At 38.0% G+C, this 12124-nt stretch overlaps 1 pseudogene; it reads right to left on the reverse strand.

Moving 5' to 3' along the window:
• Positions 1–7471: 7471 nt before the first annotated feature.
• Positions 7472–8834, reverse strand: LOC115738332 (annotated as a pseudogene).
• Positions 8835–12124: the final 3290 nt, after the last annotated feature.

The raw sequence follows: 12124 nt of genomic DNA on the forward strand, positions 1-12124 counted from the left end.
GTGAGCATAGTTCCAAGGTAGCACTTGGAACCTAGAACTAAACCGGTGGGAAACCTATCTGGTTTCGGGTTTCAAGGTATGTAAGGTAAGATCCGGGTTTCAAAAATTGGGGTACTTGTTCTGACGAGTAGGTTCTAGGTTCTAAGTAGATCACGTTCCAAGTAGGTTAAACCTAGAACCCGTAATATGACATGTAACAAGTTTTTGTGTTTTTCTTGGTATATCTCTTCACACGATTCTGCGATATTCCATGGCGTCCAATGAGGAGTGTGTAATCTGGACCACTAGTATGAGCTTCCATTTTTAACGATATTTATGACTAAGACTTTTACTTTGTGAATGTTCCATGTTTATTCGTGTGTCTAAATATGAGTTGTTGTCATGGATGTAGCAGCAAATGGTAGTAATTAAATGTGATGATTTACTACAATCGTTCAATTAAAGTTATAAGTGACACTTATATAAACTCTGGAACCAATCCCGTAACTAATGACAGAGTAGTTTTCGTGTTCTAAGGTATGTAAGGAAGGCTCCAAGTTCCAAAAATGAAGAACTTGTTCCGACAAGTATGTTCTAGTTTCTAGATGGAACTTGTATGGAACCCAAAATCAATCACCCCTATCGCAAGTCACGTGACGTTGATCTTGCATTGGCTACTCATCAATTTGCAATCATGCTACCCGATCGCCCCTCCAACAACTTAAGGCTAACTCGTCCCGTTAGGATTTGAGGTTTTTTTTTTTTTTGTGTCAACATATACCCCTTTAAAAGAACTAAAAGATTCTTTTGAATGCACCAGAATATCACAATTCACCTTTTTGAAGCCTAAGCAAAATGATGGCTGCGCTACTTCATCATTATGACAATTGCTTGATCTTTACTCGTCTTATTGGACATGTTGAAAATATGTCTCAAATTTAAGCCTAAAAAAGATAAATTTCCTAATTCAAGTAAGTTTTCTATTTTGAATAGCTATCTAATTGATGGTTTTCTAGTTGGAGAAGGTTTCCTATTTTGATCCAACCCTTGCCTATAAATAAGAATTGTATGTTCTTTGTGAAGAGTATTAAAGAGGAGCTTCTGTTAGTGAGTTATATCCCTATTGTTTGAAGCCAAGTAAATCTTGTGAGTAATATTTGTGAATTTCTTTGTGGGATTGAGAGATTATTTCGTGAGCAATTGTGGGACTAAATAATTGTGGATTATTGGATGTAACTAGGGGCCGAGAAACACCGAGTATGTTTGAGTGACTTGAGCGTGATCTATAATATTCATTGTATCGCTTCATTTATAGGAAAATTCATTGCTGCTCTCTCCATGGACGTAGGTCTCTATCGCTAAATCACATAAATCTGGTATCCAATTTATTTTATTGTTCTGTCTATTTTCTTGTTAGATCGCTTGCTATCTAAACTTGGCTGAAGTTGAAGCCAATAGATGGCGACAGAAGAATGTAAAGTGTAAATCAACAAATTTTATGGCAAGGATTTTGATTTCTAGAAGATGGAGATTGAAGATTATCTATATTAGATGAAACTGTACTTACCTTTATCCGGGGAGAAAACATTGTCGATGAAGCAAGGCGACCGAGAATTGCTGGATAGACAAGCAATTAATGTTATTCGACTAACGTTGGCTCGTAATATTACAATTAATTTTATGAAAGAGATTATCACTACGGGTATAATAAATGCCTACCGGACATATACAAAAAGCCATCTACGATCAACAAGGCCTATTTGATACGACGTCTGTTTAATATAAACATAGGCGAAGGTGCGTCGATTGCTAATCATATCAATGAATTCAATGTGATCATTAGTCAATTGAATATGGTTGATGTTGAATTTGAAGATAAGGTTTATGCGGGAAAAGTACACTAGAAGTGCCATAACTTTTGTACGACATTCACTTGAGTGCTATAACTTTCAAAATATTCACTTAAGTGCCATAACTTTCAAAAATCGTTCACTTGAGTGTCATGTTGACGTGGCAGCCAGAAAGCCGACGTGACACGCTGGAAAAGTTACTGTAGCATGTAGGAAAGCCGACGTGGCATGCCGGAAAGTTACTGCAGCACGCCGAAAAGCCGACGTGGCAAGTGCTGAAAAGTTACCGTAGCACTCAAGTGAACGATTTTGTCTGACGCAGGACTCAAGTGAACGATTTTTGAAAGTTATGGCACTTAACCGAACGTTTTGAAAGTTATGGCACTCAAGTGAACGCCCTACACAAGTTATGGCACTTCTAGTGTTTTTTTCCCAGGTTTGTGCTTTGATTATTATCATCATTACTTGATAGTAGGAATACTCATCACATCGTTATTAGTAATCCTTCCGAGTCAACAAGCTTGACCTTAATGGGATTGGAGATCTGAATCTGAGCGAAGACATTCGTGAAAGAGAATCTAATGAATCTGTGCCTCTTGTTTTAGTAAGTGAAAATAGAGAAAGAACTAGTATTCGTGTTAGCAGAAGTAGTATCAACTCGAATAGACGTTAATCATTTTAGGACTGGTGGTGCTATCTGTTGAGCTGTGGCAAGAGGAGGCACCTTAGAAAGGATTACCTTAAGTTAAAAAATGAGAAGGGTAAGGGAATTGGAGTTGAGTGTACAAATGATGTTGCAATTGTAGCCGATCGTAATTCGAACAATGCTGATTATGTCTTGTCTATCATCGATGACATTTCGTTTGATGCATGGATTATGGATTCTGATTGCTCTTTTCATGCTACACAAAATAGGAAATGATTGTTTACTTATCAATGCATGGATAATAGTAAAGTACAATTGTAGAACAACGCTTAATGCAATGTTGTAGGTATTAATCAGAGTGCATGACGGTATTATGAGGATATTGACTAGAGTGAGGCATGTTCTAGAGTTGAAGAAGAACCTAATTTCCTTGAGTGCCTTGGATTCTATTAGGTGTCGGTATTCTTGAGAATATAGATTTTTGAAAATTATTCAAGGTCCCTTGATGATAATGAAAGAAATCAAGTATATTGATCAATATGAGCTTCAAGGTGAGATAGTGACAGATTTTGCCACGGAGACATCGGATGCATCTATTGGAGAGTTTCAATTGTGGCATATGCATTTGAGGCACATTTGCAAGAAAAGCCTATAGTTTCTAAGTGAAAGAAATTTACTTTGTGATTGTATTGCTAACAAACTGAATGTATGTAGGTGTTACGATCTAGACCAACGATGAAAAGTGTTGTTTAGTGTGGCTGTCAAAGAACCGCAAAAATTACAGAATTAATTCACTTGAATGTTCGGAGGTTATCACGATTTCCTTCTAGGAAAAGTGCCAAATTTATGCTAATAATTATTGATGACTACACGAGGAAAACCTGGGTGTTTGTGCTTAAGCACAAGTTTAATGCTATTGTCCGGATCAAACAGTTGAGAGCTTTGATCGAAAAGGAAATTGATAAAACGATCAAGCATGTGCGGATTGATAAAAGCATGAAGTTCTGCTGGGAGGTGTTAAATGAATTTTGCACGACGGAAGGCATAGTGGGACATTACACTAGTTCTAATGAACCACAACTTCTTGCGTAATTGATTAGCAGAATATTACTAGAGACAGCTCATAAAATGCTCTCTAGTACCGGTATAGCTAGGAGATTCTTGGCAGATGCGCTTAACTCGTAGATGCCAAACCGGTAAGTACTCCTCTTGCTGCTTATTTAGATTATAAGCTAGTTTATTTCCACAAACAGATGAGGAAATACTGTATATGTCACATATTCCATAGATACAATATATGTGACATATTTCATACTCTAGTGCAATTGGTAACCTTATGTATGTTATGGTTTGCTTTCGACCCTATCTCCCATGCTCTAACGAAGTAAGTAGATATTTATCATGCCCAGGCAAAGTTCATTGGGAAGTTGTGAAGTGGATTTTGAGATATCTGAAGGGTACTTCGGATTATAGTTTAGAGCTTGGAAAAACTTGTGAAACTCTTACAAGATATGTTGATTTTGATTATGGCTGTGACCTTGATAAGAGGTCTTTGATTGGGTACATCTTTACTATTGAAAGTTGTCCAGTCAACCGCAAAGCTTCTTTACAGCATATTGTTATTTTGTCTACTACAAAGACAGAGTATATAGATATTACAGAGGCAGTTAAAGATGCCATATGGTTAAGAGGCATATTTGGGGAGCTCAATGTGGATCATGGTTAACTATTACCCACTTGTGATAGTCGAGTATTATACATCTTACTATAGATCGGATGTATCATGAGAAGGTAAAGGACATGGATGGGTGGTATCATTATATTCAAGGCATTCTTGCTGATAGCTATATTAAGATCTTAAAGATTGGTACGTAAAACAATCCAGCTGATATGTTGACGAAGTCCTTACCTATTGCTAAATTTAAGCATTGCTTGGATTTGGTTAATGTTTGATGCAACCGAGTCTTACTCTGGTGGGAGGAGAAGATTGCTTATTACTTATATCTATTTGAGAAATCCAAGCTAAAGTGGAGATTTGTTGAGTATATCTTTAATTCTTTATGGGCTTGGGTCAATGTTAGGGTTTGGGGGCAGTAGTATAAATATTCTTCTTTCTCAAGCTATTTTGTTGAGAAGCAGAGACAAAAAGAGACTTTTATTTTTTTGAGAGTCACCTTTTGTAATCCTTGATTCTATAGTGGATTTTGCATCTCCTCTTCTCGTGATTTTTCCCGCAAGGGTTTCCATATAAATCTTTATGTGCAAAAAGAAGGATCAAGGCTTGCTCAAACATATATATCTAAGCATATCGTGTACTTGTTTGGGAGAAAGTATGTTTTGGGAATTAGTTTTATGGACTTTCACCCGTATGGTATTGCCGAAAATCACTTACTCGGTGAAATACGGTTTCCAATCAACGGAAATTCACGCATAAATCTAAAAAGGAAAAAAAATTCCAAAATTGTTTATCTCGAACTTTTTAAATTTAATTCTTTTTTCCTCTCTTTCTTTTCTTTTCTTTCTTTTTTTCTTTTCCTTATCGGAGGCCAACCATAGGCGAGGGATAGCTCGCCCAAGGCCAACTAGTTCGAGCCTCCCCGGATCGACCGGCTTCAAGCTCCCCAAAGGTCGATGAACAGCGAGGTCTTGCTCGCTGCGACTCATCGACCTCTGGCAAGGGCTCAAGCTCGCCGGCCTTGGGTGAGCTGTCCCTCACCTATGGCCAGTGCCCAACCACTAGCAAGGAAAACGAAAAAGAAAAAAGAAAAGAAAATGAACAAATAAAACAAGATGAAAAAATTAATCTTAATTTTGATTTTTTTTTCGCCTTAGATAAATTTATGAGATTAAAATCATTTTTCATATGAGATCCAAACACTAGAAAAATTTTTTAGTTACATATCATTAAACAAAGGAGAACTAACCATTTTCCTAAAAAGTGATTTCGGGAAAGTATTTTCTTTTATCATGAAAATTTCCTCCAAACAATCATAGCCATAGTTTGGATTAGTATGAGCAAAAAGAAAACCTGATTTTGAAAATCTTATAATTTTGAGGTTCTATTTGTTTCGTGAAAAATGAAGTATTTGAAAAGTATTTTCCTCAAAATGATCTCTTGTATAGCTAATAAAAATTGAATGGACGAAAAATATTTTTATTATTCACGAAAATGTTTAGATAATAATTGTTGTCGGTGATGAAAATATTTTTCTTTGAACAATTATTTTAAGCGATACAAACAGTTATTTCTTTATCCATTAAAAAAAATCATTTTTACAATAGTATTTTTTTTGAATAATTTATTTTTGCAAAAGAAACGGAGCCTAAGTGAGAATTTCTTTTTTAAAATCCATGTTATTAAGGTACCATAAAAGTACAAACCGGTTACCTACCTATACTGTGACGTATAAAGCCAACATAGAAATTTTGATGTTCACCTCCTAAATTACAACTATAAGCTCAAATGTAAAATTATGTCTGATGGTGACTTTTGCGGTTCAGTCACGACCCCATGATCTCAAGACCATAGAGGTACAGGGGGAAAAAAAAGGAGGTGGAGGAAATCTTTTGCTTTCATATTTCACTCAAAGAATGAAAAAGATGAATCCTATATACACACGTTATCACCAAAGCATACGGTCAATCACGAAGATTGTAAAAATCTAACACACCCGTATCACGTGTACAGAGTCTTGCTAGTATATGAGAACGAAACTTTCTTATTACAATTACGTTACTTTACTCTATTTATTTTCTCATGTTGCTGTGAGTTTCTTATTACAATTCCGAAATTTTGCCTCTCTCTTCTCACTCCTGTAGACCTTCCCCTAAAAGTGTCGACAAAAGGGGAACTCACGCCAGGACTCGAAATGTATTCCCCGCAATACTGGGCGCGGCAATTTGAGCTCACCGGGACATCCCTATGCCCATTCTGTGTTTTATGGAGTATCCATTTTGGAGAGGAATTAGTATGTATCGACCAGTGACAACCCTTTCAAATGTAGCTATCAAATCACGAATGAGATCTTTGGTGGCCATGTCACAAAAGAAGTAAACCCAATCCTGCAGTTACGAGCGGAAAAAAACAAAATAAATTCTTAAAGCCTGGAGTTACAACTAAAGGGCTCATTTCTTGCTTGTGAATGAGTCTGTGTCTCTCTCGGCTCATTTGTTGCTTATTCTGGTTCACTTTGTTCAATGATTCAGAGGCTATATTTGCATGAGGGTGTATCTGCACGAAACGTGGCCGAGAGATGGGAGGACAGAAGCCGGAACGTTGTGTTGATGAACGTGCGCAGAAGCAGGTCTAAAGGGCTTAGCGTCAATTGCCTGCTTGTTCTCTTTTTCGAACCTTTTGGTGCCACTGAGAATGGTTTTGTTTCCATGATAATGTAAGATAATGATGCACTCAAAAGGAGAAAAGACAACAAGGCCATCGGAAAGGACCGCGACAAGAAAGCATGGCGGGTGTTTATTAAAGGGAGAAGGTGAGCGAGAAAGAGACTTCTGAACAGATCTGCAATGCGGGCCTTTCAGACACGTGTCGCTCACCGAGTGGACTTGTGCCAATATAAAGTGGCACCACTTATGTACCAGTAAAAGTATGCGATAAACATTTTACATTGGTATCAATTCAGTCCGAAATCTTTCAATAAAGGCAATTTAATCTTAAACATTTTACATTTGTGCCAATTGAGTCTATCGGCCAATTTTGATTAAAAAAAAATCTCTAATATGGATACCGATCGTCCTATGTGAAACTGATGATACTAACGTAGATATTTTTTAAATAATTTTTTGATGTTTTCTTTTTTCTTTAATTTTTTTTATTGAGGATCGGCCGTAGGCGTAAGTATACCCTCGTAGGCCAAAGCGAGGGCGGTGATGTTTTGTTGTCGGTAATAGTAACTCAAGACAACATTCAAGAATAATTTTGACCTCGGCATAAATAGCCAACAATTGTGAAAATTATTGTACAACCTTTTATTACAAGTCACTCTTTATCTGCAAGAACCCAAGACAGAAACTCAAGGAATAGTCAACAGCTACCCAACGCTATTCCACAAAGCTTCACAATCGCGTCCTCCACTTGATCAATCTCTTCATCTCCTTTGTTCCTAATGCCGATACTCACTTCTTTGACCCTATTCCTCACACGCTCCCCACCTTCCTCCACCACAACACCCCTGATCACCTTCGCAATCTCCTCTCTCTCCAGCTCTCCGCTCTCATTCCTTGTCACCTCCAATCCGACACCGACGTCCTCGACGACCCTCGCGTTGAGCGGCTGGTCGAGATGCATCGGCATCGCGATGATCGGGACTCCAAACGTCATGCTCTCCATGACCGAACTCCACCCACAGTGACTCACAAATCCAACGACGCTTGGATGCGCTAGAATCGTAGCTTGCGGTGCCCATCCCTCTATCACTAGTCCTCTATCTCTCACCCTTCCAAGAAATCCCTTAGGAAGTGTCTCTTCAAGCTTGATGTGCTCTTCCGCAGGAAACTTAACCACCCAAATGAAGTTGACATTGCTAAGCTCCAACCCACAGGCTATCTCTTCTCTTTCCTTCTCCGAGAGGAAGTACTCCGTGCCGAACGACACGAATATGGCCGACGATCTTTCCTTTTGATCAAGCCACTCAATTATGGGATTCCCATCCTCTTGGACAGGGTCTTGAACTAGCGGGCCGACTGGCACGACTTTCTTCCCCAAAAGATCACTTAAATAGTCAATGTATTTGCCCTCCAATTCCCTAAAGGTCTTTAGGAAAATTAGGCCCGACGATTGGTGGATGCACCGCATGAACCTTTCCGTGTCGCTCATGCCATTCTCCGATGCTTGCTCAAATTGATTCCTAAACTTCATGGTCCAATGGTCCTGAAGACTCATTGCCTTGAAAGGATACTCATCACCCAGCCTCTTGATGGAGTGGAGCGCATATGAAGTCGTACCCGCTGCAACGCCTGAGAAGTCGACCGACGGTATGCCGTGCGACCTCGCGACTTCTGGCGCCCAAGGGAGGAGATGATCGAAGATAAGAAAATTGGGTCGGCATTCAGTGATGATTTTGGAGAGGCAGGGGCCTGCCATGTCCAAGGCTGTCTTCAGTTTCGGCATGAGGTGAGGCGGCAAGCCCCTAGTTGTGTGGTATTGAGGAGGGAGACCAGGCAAAGATGGGACATTGAGCTCCACTAGCTCAATGGTGGAACCATATTCGTGAGGGATTTCAATGGATGTAAGATTAATAGGACTCGAACACAGGAAGATATGGAAGTTCCTCTTCGAGAGCTTCTTGGCTAGCTCTAGAAATGGACCTATGTGACCATGAGCAAGCCATGGAAGCATGAGAACCCTAATGGTTCTCCTTGTCGTAGCCATGCTCGATATGATTTTTCTCGTGCGCGGCTCTTCTTAGCTAATTATTGCTCGCTCTAAGCTTCTGATCTTTCGTATTTCCTCCTCCACATATATTTATGAGACATCGAACCAAGACTCTTTTGTCTCTGCCCAAACGAAAATGCTTTTCGACCAAAAAACAAAAATGCTTACGTAATGGCATATGCGGGGAGAGATTCCGTGAGAAATACGACATCTTACGACTTTAGTGAACTTCTAAATATTCAATGATTTTCCAGACACTGATTTGATGGGTTTCCACTCCTAAAGTCGCAAAAGATAGATTTACGCATGGAATTCAATGATTGTCCTAGGTAATTACCATCAACGCGCAGGAAGCAAGCATAATTCGAATTTGTGGACGCAAAAAAAAAAAACCCCGAACTAAATTTTTTTATAAATCTTAATATTCTATTTATTTCGTGAAAAATAAAAGATATTCTTGTATAAATTATAAAAATCCAACACCCTCTCTTGGGTATGCAGCGCCAGAGATAACAAAGGACCGAAAGCGTAACGCAAGATAGAACGGGGAGTGAAATTAACGTTTCACCCCTAACAAATATGAACAAGCATTTGGCAGTATTACGTCATAGAAATCTTTAAAATTGGTCGATTCAAGAAGGTTTACTTTTCACGTCGAGTCGAATAAATGAAAGAATTACACTTGCAAATAGAAATTTTATGAGAATATGAAAATAATTACACATACTAAAAGGCCAAGGTGGAGTGGGTCCTTTGTGGGCGTGAGCTGAATTGCCATGTCTATCTATAGGTCATCATCAAATCCGAGCTTAAAAAGATCTTACACCCTTGATATTTTCTCCCTTGGTAGTTGCCGAAGAGAGGCCATTTTCCACGGTGGGTCTATTTTTTATATCTAGTGCGCCGCCCGCTAAAGTTTTTCCTGATTGTTTCCTTGTGGTGCCCATCCATCTATATCACCAAGCCCGTCTCTCACTCTTTCCTAGGGTTGATTATTACGGAACATGATAGGTAAAATAAAATGAAATAAAATAAATAAAGCGGATGTAAAAATCTATACATGTATCTCTAAAAATATTTTTCGTGTGTTTTTAAAAAAAAATCCGGGAAAATGATTTAACAAAAAGTCATAAGTATATTGTAATTTTGCCGATTCGGTCCTCTACATTTTACATTTATGTAAATTCAGTCATAAACCTTTTTTTGATGCCGATTCAATCCTAAATATTTTTTATTTGTATCAATTTAGTCCATCCAATCAATTTTGGCCGGCCGGCACTGATGTGAATCCGACTAGTGTTGACATGGCAATTTTTGATAATATTTTAATATTTTTTAAAAGTTTTTAGAAAGTACTATATCGAAAAAATTGTGTGGCGTGGAATAGTTAATATATAATAGTTAGTTCATAACCCACTAACTTAAGATTTTGAATGAATGTGAGTCTACCTAAATCCGTTGACGGGCTCGAACTCGGGCTCTCTCTTAGCGATCTTCTCAAATGAAAGTATTAAACTTCTGCTGCGCGCTCCTAACCACTTTGAGGGTGTTCATGAGGTGAGAAGGCAAGCCTTTGGTTGTGTGATAATAGGGAGGGAGGTCAGGTAGAGACAGGAGGTGAAGCTCGACAAGCTCAATGGAGGATGAATATTTCTCAAAAATCTTGGGTTTGATAAAGCTAAGGTTGACAGGAGTGAAACACAAGTAAACGTGGAAGTTTCCGTTGGAGAGCCTCTTTGGTAGCTCCAAAAAAGGCGATATGCGGCCATGAGCAAGCCATGGCAACATCAAAGCCTTGATAGGTCCCTGCATATTGTTCTCCTGATCTCAAATCTCTCTCTTGTTTCTTCTCTTTTAGCTATCTATCTCTAATGATTATCCATTAGCAGAGGAGAGCGAATGCAGGAGACCCCGTGACGGAGGATTTAAATGATCTTGAGAAGTGAAGCAAGAGGAGGAGGAGAAAGCTTGACTGAGATTGCGGCCAACTAGTTCAGATTTAGAGAGTGCGGTTTGGCCTTCGAGAAAATATTAGGTGGGTCAGCCCCTCGATGCCATTATGAGGCCTACTCATTCATTGGATGACACGTGTCGTCCTGGGTTCCTCATATTAGGAAAAAATAGGAACAAATGGAATTAGACTCTGAGGCATGATAATACTCTTTTCAACAAATTATTTACCCCACAACATTGTTAATGGTTACCGGCAAAAATTCTCCAGGATACAATAGAGTCTCAAACGAGAATGTTAGATATCAATTCTTATCTTTCTCCAAGATCTCTTTAAGAAACAATGGAAAACAATGGCCGTATATCTTTTGGAGAAACGAAAATGGAAGTTGAAGCAAGTATATTAAACAGAATCGCTCAATATATAATAGCGCAAAAGAAGACAACTTTTGATGCTATTTCGAACAAAACACAATTTTTTGTGTCTAATAAAACACAACTTTTCAAGTCTCAAAAAGTATAATTCTGATGCAACTCTTCATGTCCAAAAACCGTTAATTTGGACTCAATTCGTCATATCCGAAACTGTTATGCTCGAAAAGTTGCAACCATTGAACATAATTAATTAATTACGGTTCGAAATTAAATTTAATAAAAGTAATTGCAACTCCTACGTGAACAGTCGCATTGTTTTATTAGGACTCAACAGTTTATTTATTTGACCAACAAAACATTTTATTTCTTATTATAATTTCAAAAAATAAAAAATAAATTGATTGTTGATTAGTGCCAATTATTATCCGTGACAGGACAGGCATTCAAAGTGCTAAGTGCGCCAAAATCACACATCCACACGTGAGTATAGTAAGGTCTTGTCTATTTCTCCATTTGAAAAATTATAATAATATTTTAATTAATAAAATATCTTGCATTCCCCCCTTTTTTTTTTTTTGCGTGGGACGAAAAAAAGACACTTTTTATTTTTTGTACAAACAAACATCGACACCTCACTCCCTCTGCCCAGGCTCCTTTAGTGGAGAATGTGTAATTATATTTGCTGTCTGTCCTGTTGTTTCAAGGGGAAACGCCAAGTTGAAGTTGGACTCCAATTTGGCATTTTTGGATTTGCCATCATGGATGACGCAATGTACGTAACCAAGGCCACAACTCAAACTTAAAAGAATATGTTCCACGACTCTCTTTGCTTAGCGAAAAATTAATAATTTAAAAAATATTTTTCAAAAAATAATTCATTTATATTATTTATAATAATAAATAAGCAAAAAATATTTTTATTATTTATGCCAATAT

The sequence above is a fragment of the Rhodamnia argentea genome, chromosome 8 (assembly GCF_020921035.1).
Source record: "Rhodamnia argentea isolate NSW1041297 chromosome 8, ASM2092103v1, whole genome shotgun sequence".
Classification (NCBI taxonomy): domain Eukaryota; kingdom Viridiplantae; phylum Streptophyta; class Magnoliopsida; order Myrtales; family Myrtaceae; genus Rhodamnia; species Rhodamnia argentea.